The following is a 13,475-nucleotide window of genomic DNA, read 5'->3' as shown; positions in this document are numbered from 1 at the left end:
GAGTTCACCTGCTGCAACTAAAGATCCTGCATACTGCAATGAAGAGTGAAGATTCCAACATCCTGAGCGCCACAACTGAGACCCAGTGCAGCCAAATCTATTTAAAAAGTAAATAAAATAATTATAGCGTCTATTTTACAAAGTTGGTGTGAAAATTAAGTTAATAAATGTATTTAGATTATGCAAAGGCCTGGCTCACTGTGGACAGTGACTGCAGCCATGAAATTAAAAGATGCTTGCTTCTTGAAAGGAAAGCTATGACAAATCTAGACAGCATATTAAAAAGCCGAGACATCACTTTGCTGACAAAGGTCCATATAGTCAAAGTTATGATTTTTCCAGTAGTCATGTATGGATATGATAGTTGAATCATAAAGAATGCTGAGTACCAAAGAATTGATGATTTTGAATTGTAGAGCTGGAGAAGACTCTTGAGAGTTCCTTGGACTGCAAGAAGATCAAATCAGTCAATCCTAAAGGATATCAACCCTGAATATTCACTGGAAGGACTAACGCTGAAGCTCCAATACTTTGGCCACTTGTTGCAAAGAGCTGAATCATTGGAAAAGATTCTGATGCTGGGAAAGATTGAAGTCAAAAGGAGAAGAGGTCAGCAGATGATGTGATTGTTAGATAGCATCACTGGCTCAGTGGACATGAATCTGAGCAATCTCCTGGAGACAGTGAAGGACAGGGGAGCCTGGTATACTGTAGTCCATGGGGTCGCAAAGAGTCAGACGTTAATTAGCCACTGAACGACAACAACAGCAATGACAACAAAAGGCTTGGCTTCTAGGGAGTGCTAAAAATGTTAGCTGTTATGATTGTTAACTATTAGTTTACTGTGAGTTGCCTTTTATTGGTGTAGTTGTTAAAGCCTTTCCTGTATTATCACACACAGTCCTCAGAAGAAACATGAGAGTTAATATTATTTTCTTTATGAGATATAAGCTACTAAGGCACCAAAAGGATAAATCACTTAACCCAAGAAGACCCAGGCCTGTTTGACCCCAAGGTAGGACAATCAATCTTTTTTATAAATAGTAAAATTTAGTCTAGTGTGCAGGTCAAGACATTAGGAGATTAGAGTTCTTAGCTCACATAAATAGCCAAGCTAGAAGCCCAGTGAGTTTAAGCTCAAAATAATCCTGTGAACAAAGCAAGAGGATAATTTGAAATGTCAATGTGACATTCTGTTCCACAGTAAATTAATAAGATGTGACTGGAGGCCTTTCTAATCATGGCTGTAACAATCAGAAGCCATACTTTCTCTCCCCTCTAATCTCAGGCTATGACAATAGGCAATCAGGAGGAACATCCTTCAAATACCAGCGGAGTCCTTTTCATACAAAAAGGTGACATATTGGCAGTATCCAGTTGTATTCATTTCCGTTGGAAAAGGTGTTGCTTTAAATACTATTATGTGATGAAGAAGTAAGCAATGAAAAAACAGTTAGGTTTCTGTAATTAATTTGGTATTGATAGAAAACACTTGCATTATCCCCTACTCTCTGTTGCTAAGGTGATGGTTGGCCAGGTGTTTTGAGTGACTTTAAGGCCTGGGCCAAAGGCTGTGAGCTCACAGGTAGTATTTAAGCCGACAGGCAAGATGTACTGGGTCACCCTGGTGTTTTCCCCTCATATTTCAGAATCGTTTCACTTTGGCCATTTCCTTGGTTTACAGATTCTTGGTTCTAAGTCTTTATGATGGCTTTGGACACCTTCTCCATTTGATGTCAGTGCTGTGTCCTGGATTCCGATAACTCTGTTCTATAGATTATGAACAGCTCCCTACTTACCACTTTCTGATATAGTAAGCCCCCTACATATGAACCTTCAAATTGCGAACTCTCAAAGACGTGAACATGCGTTTGCATGTCCAGTCACGTTTCTTATGTACATTGGCACACGTGCGCATCCTCTATGTGTGGTTATGCTTTTGTGTTCTTTATTGTACAAAACTGTATAGAGTACACTAGTACAGTATCTTTATTTTAAGCCCAAGATGTGTGAAGCAAGCTAAAAGCAGCAGTATACAGCCAGTTGTGTTAGCTGGGCACCTAAGCTAACTTTGTTGGACTTACCACCAAAGTGGACTTAAGAATGTGCTCACAAGTAGAGGATTTATTGTACTTATCTGTTAACTTGTACTTTACTTGTTAAAATTCCATTCCCCCACTTGGCTAAGGAGGGGAGATAATCCTCATGGGTGAAGCTGGTTAGACCTTGTTGGATAACTCATGTTATGGCTGAAGAGAGGTCTCACAGCTGAGACTACAGATTTCCAAAACTTGGGAAGTGTCTCTATGATTTTGACAGTATGAATCCTTCCATTCTCAGGATAAAGCTGCAATCTTTTATTCTTGGGAGGTGAGATGGAGAGAGAGAGGGCAACTTTAATCCAGGTATTTATGTTGAGTCAGAGCTTCACAACACATAAACGTAGGAGAGACCAGATATCACTGAAATGTAGTATGGAAAATATTCTGTTCAGGTCAGAAATCTACATGTCATCTACCTCTATTTCTGCTTTTGCCTTATCACCCACATCCAAACCACCAGTCATCTCTGCTGGCTGTGCTTCTAAAATACATCCGTCATCTTCCTACTTTTCTCCATCTCTTCTGCTGCCACCCTGGTCCAAGTCTCCATAATCTTACTGTTGAAACTGTCAGGCATAGCTTTCTTGTTGGGGATCAAAAGACAGTCCTATATGAAAGGGATGGAGTGGAAATCTGCCATTTGGCCCAGAACTTTGGCCATGGAAAATTTTGAACTATATCCAAACTATAAAAAAGTTGTCCCTTATATTTTAGAAATTCTTATTTCTTCTTTCTCATCACTGCACTCCTGAGACTCACCATGGAAATGCACATCTTTGTCTAGACCTGTGCTGTCCAATATTGTAGATGATGGCAACATGGGGATATTTAAATTTTAATTAATAATAAAATCAATGGAAAATTCAGTTTTATTTGTCTCATTAGCAACATTTAAAGTATTTGCTAGCTATGGGTGGCTAGCATATTTGACTTAAATTGGTCACTCTATTTGACCTAAATTGGAGTTATAGAGCATTTCATCATTGTAGAAAATTTCTCTTGGATATTGCTAGCTTAGAATGATTTCCATGGTTTTTATTCACTTGGATTTGCATCCAGCACTTTTCCAAACTATGATTTGAGGACAGTCAGAAAATTAAAAACATTTTTGGAAATTGCTTTGGAGATTATCTAGTGCAATCTCTTAGTATAATTGATGAGTAAACAGGTTCAGAGAGCTTAGGTGACTGGCCAAGGCGACCTGGCTAGCACTTGGACAAAGTTAGCCGAATGTGCTTTCAGACCAGATAAGTAACCATGACTAATTGCATGCAGTAAAATTGTACATCTGCAAAATGGGAACAATCACAATAGCCCTTCCTCAGAGTAACACTGAGGTAGCTTTCCGCCATATGTAGACACCAGCTGCTGACTCATTAAATGGTACGCTGACTTTGCCAGGACACTGTAAACTATTCAGTATAATTCAGTGTGAGTGTGATGGGAAAATTGATTCAAAAAACACTAAATCAAAAAGCTGTCAGCATGACTGGGCTCAAAGATGAGTCATACATTACACTGTGTTATCAAGCTCACAGTAGGTCCCCCTAATGAGACAGTTCCCATTTCTGATGGCGTTGTAAAATGGCTAGCAATTTGGGGGCTTTGAAGGGCCCTTAAGTGATGCTGTCTTCAGCACTTCAGATCTATTTGGCATCTTCAAAGGATATTCCTGTCCATCCATCTGGCCTGATGTGACTAACTCCCTGAGCCTCTTCAAAAGAAAGGGCATCTAGTTCAGTATTGCTTCCCGCTGTGGAGCGTCTTCTCAGTTCGGGGGTGGAGTCATTGCTTTGATACGTGTGTGTAGTGCATGAAAGACAATGTACAGGACCTTTATTTGGTCACTACTTGGACTTTACTTCTTTTGGTGGATGAGAGAAGAGGAGGGCTGGAACAGATGTCTACAGGCAGGAGGAGAATAAACAGTGGGTTCTGTATGGGCTCTCCAGGCTTGCTTATCACACATTAGACAACTGTAAATGGGCGCTGGGGAGACTGGCGAATATAATGGAAAGAATCTAGAAAATGACAGGAGTGTCACGGCACGGCCTAGGCCTGAGAGTCAGGAGCCTCTGTTTAAATCCACAAACGATGCATGTGTAGTGAAGGGCAAGTCATTCTTCCTCTCTGTCCTGACCTCTTATCACCAAAGGAAATACTGTTTCTGTGCTTCCTTTTTGTAGGGTTATTGGGGAGCATTATATGAAAAATGGCTATGAAAATAGTCTGTTAACTGCAATCCCTATGTGGCAACAAGTGGCATTTATTCTTATTATTACTATTGGTATTTGAATATACATTTATTATTTATATCTTAAGGGCTTAGAACCACACTTGTAACCACGTTCTTGAGGTTGTGGCATATTCTTTTTGTCTGAAGTGAAAAAAAAGATTTCATTACATTGAGGACCTTGCTGTCTAGGAGGACCTTTCTCTCCCTTTGGTCCTGTTGCTGCTGCTAAGTTGCTTCAGTCGTGTCCAACTCTGTGCCATCCCACAGACGGCAGCCCACCAGGCTTCCCCGTCCCTGAGATTCTCCAGGCAAGAACATTGGAGTGGGTTGCCATTTCCTCCTCCAATGCATGAAAGTGAAAAGTGAAAGTGAAGTCGCTCAGTCGTGTCCAACTCTTAGCGACCCCATGGACTGCAGACTACCAGGCTCCTCCGTCTGTGGGATTTTCCAGGCAAGAGTACTGGAGTGGGGTGCCATCGCCTTCTCCACCCTTTGGTCCTAAATGTGGCTTAATTTTTGCAGCTTCACTAGAGAAACCATGGGTTAATACCTCCAAGAAATAATGCATTATTTAAGACACTCAAACAAGATTGGTTAGGAAATCAAGGAACTCTTTAGAATGTTAAATGAGAGCTCAAGACTTACTTCTTCACTGGAAATGACCAAGTGGAGGTTCACTTTTAATGACTTATTAGGTGACTTTTATTTATTTTTTTTTGGTTTGCTTTCCTTTTTTAAGTTAAAATATAGTTGACTTACAATACTGTATTAGTTTTAGATGTACAGCATGGAGATTCATTATTTTTGCAGATTATAATCCATTATTGGATATTATAAAATAATGGGCATAGTTCCCTGAACTATACTGTATATCCTGTTGCTTATCCATTTTATGTGTAGTAGTTTGTGTTAATATCATTGCCCTAATTTGTCCCTCCACTTTTCCCTCTCCTCTTTGGTAACCACAAGTTTGTTTTCTATATCTGTGAGTCTGTTACTATTTTGCATATGCATTCATTTGTGATATTTTTATATTCCACAGATAAGTGGTATCATATAATATTTGTCTTTGATTTATTCCACTAAATGTCACATTCTCGAGATCCATCCACACTGCTACATTGCTACAGATGGCAGAATTTCTTTTTTACGGCTGGGTAAAATTACATTGTATGTATAAATACACACATGCCACATCTTCTTAATCCAGTCATCGTTGATGGGCACTTGGGAGGCTTCCCCGTGCTGGCTGCTGTGAACAGTGCTGCTGTGAACACTGGGGCGCTTATATACCTTTGAATTCGTGATTTCAGGGTTTTTCAGATATATGCCCAGAAGTAGAATGGCTAGATTATATGGTAGTTCTATTTTTAGTTTTTAAGGAAGGTCCATGCTATTTTTCATAGTGGCTGTACCAAAATTTACATTCCAGGTGATTTTTTTTTTAACTTCTCGCTTTATTTTAAATTTTATTTTAATTTTTTAAATACCAAAGACATCTGGGTGACTTTTTGATAAATTCAGTAGGCAAACTCAGTGGGTTACTGTATGGCTATAAGAAGCACGTGATTGTTCTAAATTTTGAAGGTTCTGTTTTGCCTCTTGCTCTGAGATTTCGCAGGGTATCACACAATGTAATGGTCCTCAGGACCGTTTTTTATAATTGCCCTGGTTGTGTCATGCACAGGATCCTTGGTTGAGGTGGCTCATGGGAGCTGAAATCTAAGCTTTCCTTTCATTGGACTGTGTCTACCTAAACTGGGCTGAGTTTCCAGTTTTGCATGAAGGCATCTTATAGTACAGTGAAGGCCCTGGGAGATTATATCTTCCATGAAGGAGACACTGTCATCCTGTTTTATTCCAGTGAGAAATGGGTAAATCATGAAGGCAAACTTACAAAAAGATGTAAAAGACTTTTGGTTACATATGGAGATTTGAAAACACATATTTATATCTCCTTTCTCCTTGAAAGTGAAAGTATTAGTCTCTCTGTTTTTGTCGAACTCTGCAGTGCCATAGACTGTGGCCCACCAGACCCCTCTGTCCATGGGATTTCCCAGGCAAGAATACTGGAGTGGGTAGCCATTCACTTCTCCAGGGGATTTTCTTGACCCAGGGGATCAAACCCAGGTCTCCTGCATTGCAGGAAGATTCTTTACTTTCTGAGCCACCAGTGAAAGCCCACTTAAAATATGTGAATGGTTTAGTCATGTATTATGTGCCTACTCTGCACCACACAATGTTGTTGCTTACAAGAACCCTGTGCGATAATTATTATTGTCCCCTTCTGGATAGGAGACTCGAGGCTCAGAGAGATGAAGTAATGGTTTTGGTTATACAACAGGATTCTGACTCAGATTTTTGGCTCCAGAACGTCCACTCTCTCTATTATTTGCTTTCTTTGTAGAGTTTACAAACTGCATTTAAATCCACTTCCTGTGCCTGTGGCAGATTCATTTTGGTGTGTGGCAGAACCAATACAATATTGTAAAGTTAAAAAATAAAATTAAAAAAAAAAAGAAAATCATCCAAAAATTAAAAAAAAAAATCCACTTCCTCATTCGACACTACCCACATCTGGTTAGATGGAATGGCAGGTATCAACACCCCTGGTACTTACTGGGGGCTTCCCCACTGGATCCTCTGATGCAGTGACTTGTCCAAGGTCAAACAACTTACGTGAATACCCATGTATACACTTACTTTGATAGTACTGAAACTGTCAAAACACCAGCATGGATAGGACATATTGCTGAGAGCTGTCAGTGTTCTGCCAAGAAGGCATGATTTTGCCTACATCAGAGATGCTTGGCCAGAAGCACCCTTTGCATGATTACATACCTGTCCTGAATAGATGCCTTGATGTCCTCTTGGGAGCTCTTGGACTGCTATGTCACAGAATGGCCTTTCATATGATTCCCTGTAAAAACAGATGAGTGTTCAAATGGCAAGAAACAACGGAGAGGAATAAGGACACCAGTGATTAAAATGAAGCTTAGTCCCCTGGAAATGCTGGTTTCAGGAATTTTTGGGTACAGAACATCAAAATTACAGTGCAGCTCTTGGAGAACTTCTCTCCAACTGTGTAAATGATCATATTGGAAATGTCAACAAAAAATGAAACTCTTTTTTAGAGGGGGGCCTATTAAAAGACAACATTCATAGTAAAGTTAGAAATGCATTAGCTCTTTTGGACGAGGTGATAGCATCACTTTTTGGCACCAGAGTAGTCCCATATGCACATGGGGTAGAGTACTTGATGGGTTTATGATCTTCCCCCGCAAAATTGTTATTGCCTCTTGATGCCTTGCCATATATCACACAGTGCATAAGTCAATTTACAAATCCTATGATACCAAATGTCTGTTCTGATCAGCCCTTCAGTCTTTTAATATTTATATAATGGTTCCCTTTGACAGAGCTTGGTAAAATTTCTTCTGGTAGCTGGAGGCTAGAGGGATATTAGGGTGCGGGCGCAGATCAGAAAAACCTGTGAAGATTGACTGGCAGATTTAGTGGTTACTGAGTAAAACAATTAGGTTACGCCTAACAGGTGCACTGGAACGAAACCTAACGCTGTCACTGCTTTGGTCCTGAGAGCTTCGGAGGAAGAGCCTGAGTGATATGCCCAAAGTGTTTCCGTGGGGATATTTGGATTGCAGGGACCTATGGACTGTGAACTTGTGCTCATCAAGGGTGAAAAAGAAATTTTGAAAAGCTGTTAGCTTGTGTCAACTCTCATGTAACCAGACTGCCGTGTACTTCACATCACGGTGCACAAAATCTGCAAGGTTTGTGTGGGAAGTCAGATCTGAGGAAGTTCTCAGGGACATTTGATTGAGAGTTTTTGGAAGCCAAAGATGTGGAATTCTGCTTCAGGCATAGGTATTCTGTTCCAGCTTTCATTCATTTATTCATCCTTTCATGTAAAAATTTACTGCTAAACTTGTAATTAGAGGGAACATCATCATTAGTCTGTTAGGACAAATAGATGTCATCTGAAAAGGATGCATCATTATGCAATATTCAGGATTCCATCTGCTCAGAGTGGCAAAAAATGTAGTCTTTTCCTCAGAGGATGCTCTTCTCATGGTGGGTCCAAGAAGCCTGGGGTGCCAGCTGATTCCAGATGGTGAGTCCAAGTTGTCTCTCTCTCCAAAGGCTTATTGTTTTTTACTGATCTCTGGTGCTTCATAAAACCACCAGGTCCTGCAAGGTCCGGCCCATAGAGATTGAGGAGATGCTGGCTTGTGGCATAGCACAGCAGGGATTAGAAGAACAACCCACACCCCAGTCATGTCTAGATGTGGGTACCTCATGCCAACACTGACTCAGCGGAATAGCACTTTCTCTACCCAGGTTTTTCAATTAGCCCAGCGCATTGCCTGAGGATTATAAAGACATCATGTTATCAGAATGCATGGTTTGGAATTAGCTTTTTGGCAAATCCAGAAACAATATCCTCCATCTCACTCATGGTGATTTTGATCTCAGGGGGCTTGGTAGAGCTTTCCTGTCCATAGGCTTTGGTCAGGGACACCCTCTATCTTCCCCTCAAATATTTAGATGTTTCAATAACTTTGAACCTGGAAGAAAGTTTGAAAGGTCTTGACATTTTATTTCCCAGAAGGTCTTTTTGGTCTTATGCAAATTTTTACTCCCTCCACTTCAAATTGTATTTCAATTTGTAAGGGGGGAGGATAAAAGTTCTGTCAACAGAGCCGGATTCTGCTCTTCCTTCAAAATTAAGAGAAACCCTGCCCAGTGCAGGAGACGGGGTTCGATCCCTGGGGCGAGAAGATCCCTGGAAGAGGGCATGGCAACCCACTCCAGTATTCTTGCCTGGGAAATCATATGACCAGAGGAGCCTGCTGGGCTGTAGTGCATGGAGTCACAAAAGAGCTGGACTCAGCTTAGCAGCTAAACACAAGTGCCTCACTAGGCACTCACTCATATCTGTTGTGCATTGGACATCTGTTAGGGCCTAGGGCCTGACAAACTAAATTCAATTTTGTTGGAACACAACCCTGCCCATTCATTTACTATTATTTATGGCTCCTATCCCTGGTTTTTTCCCCTGCATTTCATCCTTGCTAGAGCAAGCTTAGACATTGGTAGGAGACATAAGAGACATGGGTTCAATCCTTGGATTGGGAAGGAAGAGGACACGGCTACGTACTCCAGTATTTTTGCATAAAGAATCCCATGGACAGAGGAGCCCGGTGGGCTGCAGTTCATGGGGTCGCAAAGAATTGGACAAGACTGAAGCTAATTAGCACACACAGACACACAGACACAGACACACACACACACACACACACACAGAGGAAATAGAGTTCTTGCAGGGGTGCTCACCACTTCACAAGCTAGTACTCCCTCCCTCCGTGCTGGGTCCCAGCTGAAGCTGTGGGTCTCTGCAGCAGAGGGTGTCTTACTCTGGAGTCTCCTTTCTATTTCTGCTGAAAAGAATGGAAATATCTATGGGATTTGGGGTATAAGAGACTTGGAGAGATTGCAAGAGTGGGAGGGTGGGGTGGTGACAGAAATAGTGGACAACGTAACGATGGCCAGACACTGCCGATTCCCTGCACACTGGTCACTTCCTGAGATAAGAGAGAGGCTGTGGGGAGGGAGGGAGCCATGAGGCATAAACTGCATTTTCATTCAATGAGCTCAGTTTTTGAAAATCTGCGGAATGCCCATCTAGCATGGGTACTGACTATATTCATTTTGATAAAAAGGAAAGCTAAAGTTTAACAGGGTTTCTATGCCAGGCATCATGTATAATGACATTTAAGTTCTGTAGTAACTATCATAATCCCCATTTCACAGATGTGGAAACAGGTTTTTAAAATTAAGAGTAACATAATTAGGATTCAAGCACATAAGTTGAAAGACTTATATTCAACCTATTAAAATATGTAATACAAGTCGTCAAATATTTTTGGTGACTTAGTTGATCATAGAGCCATTGACTATAGAAAACATTTAGACCTTTTTATAAGACCTAGCAAAGAATTTGAATGGAATTGCTGTTACTTCAAGGAAGCTGAGAGAAGAATCATCACCATAAATAAAACATTGTTGATGATAATAGACATTCCTTGACTACTCATGACCTAATGATCATCCATTTAGCAGAGTTTCTGTCAAATTGTGGCTAAACAGATGGAGGCTACATGATGATAGCTAGTGACAGCTTCATCCAACACAGGGTAGTGTCAATAATTTATAGTATTAGAAGAAATTATTAATCAGGTAAACAACTTTTATTTCAATTTATGTCACCTGCTAACCAGTTCTATAAATATATATATTTTGGTTTATGTAGACAAAATAGAAGCAGAGGTTTTCATTTTTGATTTATATATATATTTATTTTTCTGCACAGGTTGTTAAATATTTTAAGTATAGTTTGACGATATTTTAGTTACCTAGTGAATAAATCAAATAGTTAGGGAGACTAATGGATGTGAAAAATGCATCGTAAACTATGACATGCTCATAAATTGTAATGGAAAGAATATATTATTCTACACTTGCACATATATTTTTTAAAAGCAAGAATAAAAATGGTTTAGAAACCTGCTCTTGATTTAGCACTGGGGCTGGGAGTCGATCGTCTCCTGTATAAAATAAATGAATCTATTGGGGTAGCTCAATTGTGTGTAGAAATGTACTGCTGTTCAGGCAGTATGGCACTGTGACAATTGTATGCATTTTGAAGTCATGGGGATCTGAAATTTGTCAATCTTGAGCCTAATCTGTGCAGATTTGGGCACTTTATGTAACTTTTCTGAGCCCCAGTTTTCAAGCTTGTAAAATGTTTGTAAAACTTTTACAACCTGGAGAGTTAGGAAGATGATATTTCTACCATTGTCCTTAATATACTGATAAATATTATTATTAATTTTGAGCATCTCCCATTTCTCCTTTACACACTCTCAAGGATTTGGTTTCTGGTTCTTTATTTAATTTCAATTATCACCCTAAATGCGAGGAACTTCTATTTTAAATTATAGCTCTTATTTTTTAATTATAAAAGCAATACATAGTCATATAGAAAACTTAGAAATCACAGAGAAGCAAAGAACAAAAATAAACATTTATTTCTATCATCCCTAGACAGAATTATTATTAATAACCTTAGTATTTTTATGCATAAATATACCTTTAGAAATTATACCCTACTCTCTGTTTTGCAGATTGTTTTCTTCCACCAAATATATAGTGAACATCTTTTCCACGTCATTAAATGTTCTGCAACATTTAAATAGCCATATACTGGGTGAATATAAAAAGCCGGGTACTTTTTGACTTGCAAAACAAATCCTCAGTTTCTTTCAGTTTTGTTTTTTGAGAACGGGGTTGGGAGAAGGTATGACTTGCCTTTAAGGTATGTTTTTAAAGGGATTTGTGTTTTCCCCAATGAATGTTCAGTGGTTTGAAAGATATGACTCAATCCATACCTTGTGCATGACAATGACAGAATTTAGCACGGTAACCCTCTCAGGGAATTCATTGTCTGCCAGGACTTAGAACTGGCAGATTTACTGATGCTAGAGAGTTTGCTGTCAACAAGACTCACAGGAAAGGCACAGAGTTGCTTTCTATCTTTCAGTTATTCTCTGCAGAAATGCTGCCTTCCACTCTGCATCAGCCACCTCCGTCCCCGAAATATGCAAACCAGCAAGAGGCAAATGCTTTTGAGAAAGGTACAATTGCATTCAAATTGAAAATGGAGGGAGTTGGTCAAAGAAGAAAGATAGAAAGGCATTAAAAATTAATCATCCCAGGGCCATAAAGTCAGCTGGAAACCCTTAGCAATAAAAAATAATTAAATGAAGAAGAAGTTAATGTTTTAAGCAGAGATTTAAATTTTCCAGGGGAGAAGCTGATAGTGGGAGCAGATCTGGGGAGCTGGCAAGATTTACAGGGGAAGCCTGAGTGTCTTGTCCCAGAAGAGGCTGCAGAAAGCATAAAACAGTCATCAAATGCATAACATCATTTATATTATTTAGTATCATTGTTCAGAACCTTGGCTGTAAAAGGAAGTGACATTTTGACTGATTGAGAATAACATTGTTCTATTCAGAACAGATGAAAGTGGCCAAAATTGGAGGAATACTAAAAAAAACACATCACTGCTGAGAGAAGCCCAGAGGAAATATTACAGAAATATTTAGTATGAGAGAGTTGTAGGACTCCAAGCAATAATATTTATCTATCTGTCTTTATAGTTTCAATACCAAAGTGTAAACCTGTGCCTGGGATTACATGTTTATTGGCAGGTTGTCTCTGGGTGGGCTTAATGAATGATCAAGTCTTTGGACCCAAAAGAAGAGTTGAACCTGATTTATAGAAGTTTTTGAGCAAAGCTGACACATATTTTAGGGTTTTCCTGACAAACTCAAAAACTGAGTGTGGCATGATAAAGTTGTGAAGACATTCTTACATAGTGGTTAGGAGAACTGGTCTTGGCAGCAAAGAGATTCTGCTTGAATCTTGGCTGTGCCACTTGCAGTGAAACTTTGGGAAATCACTTCTTTTCTTTGAGCCTTGGTTTCCTCATGTCTAAAATGAGAATGGCAAGAATATATTCACCAACTTCCCTGGCAATTCGGTAGTTATTAATAAGACTTTGCCTTCCAATGCACGGGGTACAAGTTTGATCCTTGGTTGGGGTGCTAAGATCCTATGTGCCTCATGACCCAAAAATCCAAAATGTAAAACAGAAGCAATATTGTAACAAATTCAATAAAAACTGCAAAAATGTCCACATCAGAAATTATCTTAAAAAATATATTCACTTCACAGGGTGGTGGTAATGAGAATTAACTGCAATAGTAGATGTTAAAAATTTAGTATAGGTCTGTGTTCACAGTAAACCTTCAATAAATGAACAGTTGGACATGACTGAGCAACTTTCACACACACACATGGTATCTGGGATTCTGGTCTCTTTCTGTAAATCCCCAAAGATCTTAGGGGTCTTATCGTGGTATTCTTGATTGCTTGTTGCCCACTATAGATGTTTCTTCATTTGAGTACAACATTAATACTGTGACTTCTTTTAGATTCTGATCAACTTTAGGGGCAGAACATTCACTGGGATAATCTGAGAAGGGCCTTCTCCC

General features: G+C 39.6%; 1 long non-coding RNA gene across 5 annotated transcripts in view; it reads right to left on the bottom strand.

Annotated features, from left to right (window-relative positions):
- Nucleotides 1-9,849, bottom strand: part of LOC138990986 (uncharacterized) — a 56,736-nt gene extending 46,887 nt beyond the window's left edge. For all 5 annotated transcript variants that reach the window (XR_011467005.1, XR_011467008.1, XR_011467007.1 and 2 more), the window contains exons 1-2: nt 9,694-9,849; nt 7,180-7,258 (exon numbers count right to left, since the gene is read on the bottom strand). This is a non-coding gene — a long non-coding RNA (uncharacterized lncRNA). The remainder of the gene's footprint in view (nt 1-7,179; nt 7,259-9,693) is intronic.
- Nucleotides 9,850-13,475: the final 3,626 nt, after the last annotated feature.

This window comes from Bos mutus, chromosome 15 (assembly GCF_027580195.1).
Source record: "Bos mutus isolate GX-2022 chromosome 15, NWIPB_WYAK_1.1, whole genome shotgun sequence".
Taxonomy (NCBI): Eukaryota; Metazoa; Chordata; class Mammalia; order Artiodactyla; family Bovidae; genus Bos; species Bos mutus.
Note: the sequence above shows the minus strand (reverse complement) of the source record. Positions and strands in the feature narration are given on the sequence as shown.